Genomic DNA, 1823 nt, shown 5'->3' with positions numbered 1-1823 from the left:
CCCTCCCAGAGTGCTAGGATTACACGCATGTGTATGGTTATTCTTAAAGAAGTAAACACTTTTCCCCTGTTAATTATCTCCTTCGTGGCATTTGTAGACATTGTGGAAATACGAGCCTGTCAGGCTGGAGTTGGAATCCATTTCTAAGCACATCTAGGATGTGGGAGGAAGAAGGCTGTCTCACCTCTCTCATGAAATGGCTTCACCCAGTTCATCCTTGACCCACATGGTTGGATTAAATGAAGACATCAGTGTTTCACTCCCTAGTAAAGTTATTGTGCAGAAAAAATATTTAGTGAGGACAGAGAAAACTCTTGCTAAATCTGTCTACTTCCAAGAAATGGCAGGATTTGGGGGATGGAAATGTGTCCTTAGCTGGGTTTATGGACAGAGGTGCAGACGAAGGGTTCTCAGGACATCTAGATTGAGTCACCGGGGATTGAATGTTCCAGTGATGAAGAAATCGGATGAATTCTTTGGTGTGATCCCCCCTCCAAGAGGCATTTATGTCTCCAGGGAAAGCTGGGATTGTCATAGCAGGCAGGGTGAAGTGGGTTCGTTTCTTGTGCTCCCGACACTCGCGAAGTGCGTGACAGGGATGAACCCCAGTCCAGCACTAACGTGATGACGGCCTTCAGAAATTATTTCATCTCCCACAGATGTGGTTTTCTTTCAAGTGAAAGAAATATTTGCCCTACCTTGTCACTAGCGGGGGAGGAGAGGAGAAGGAAGGGGCGTTGCGGAAATGCACGCTGATGATCCCAAGTGTCAGCGCCCCGTGTCGGGTGGGGCCACGGCAGTGCTCGGGAGACGCCCTCGGTCATGCGAATAGCGTCTCAAGATTAGAAAGGAGCCTTCAAGCTCAGAAATCCCCCCCAGGTCTCTGGTTGAGAGCCTTTTCCCAAACCGGATTCTGCAGTCCTGCTTTTTTAGTTGAAAATCCTCAATGGAAGCTCTGAACTGCAAGAGGGGAATTATCAGGATGCGCCTCCATGAAATGAAAAAGCTCTCTAAGCTATTGATTAGTTGTTTTTCCAGCTCTAAAAGTCAAGGTCTCCATAACTCTAGGAGGGAGAGCGGAAGAAGAGAGCTTAATGGGAAGGGAGTGGAAGGAGCCTTCTCGCAGAAAAATCAAGGCAGGTGACAGGAAGGAGGGGAGCCCCACCTCCCATGCTGAACAAGGAAACATGATAGAAAATGTTCCCCATGATATGTGGATTGGGAAAAAACTAGGTCTGTTTCTCCTCCTTCCCCCCTTGTGTATGTTTCCTGTGCAGACAGCTTCAGGAGACGTTTCATGTGAAGGTTATTTCTTCAAAGCCTGTCTCTCTCTCTCTCTCTCTTTCCCCGCCTCCCCTCCTCCGTCTCCGTCTCTGCTAGACTAGCACACAGCTGCTGCAGAGAGCGCCAGCGAGGGGGCAGTCAAACACAACGCATCAGAAACAAAGGTCTTTCGACCTTGCAGCATGCAGGCGAGCACCGCCACCCGCTTCCTTTCAAGTGCCCCTCTCTGTTTTTTCCTAGGATCAAGAATTTTCCTGTAATACATTGGCCGATTTTTTTAATCCACTTTCCATTAGCTGAAAGTAAAGGGTGGAAAAATATAATGAATTATGGAAAGAAATGGAACATAGGTATAAATGTCAATGATGGGGTTTTATAGGCGCATGGAAATCTCCCCTTTAAAAGCCATTGTGATTATTTTTAGAATTAGAATGGGTCCCAGGGTGGCCTCGGAGAAGGAATGGGAAAAGAACAGCTCAGCTTTTACGCTGCTGTTCAAACTGGTGATGGAAATTTGCCTTCCCCGACTCAGCACATAA

The sequence above is a fragment of the Propithecus coquereli genome, unplaced genomic scaffold (assembly GCF_000956105.1).
Source record: "Propithecus coquereli isolate 6110/MARCELLA unplaced genomic scaffold, Pcoq_1.0 Scaffold81, whole genome shotgun sequence".
In the NCBI taxonomy this organism is placed as follows: Eukaryota; Metazoa; Chordata; class Mammalia; order Primates; family Indriidae; genus Propithecus; species Propithecus coquereli.
The sequence above is the reverse complement of the archived record's forward strand: the minus strand, read 5'-3'. Positions refer to the sequence as shown.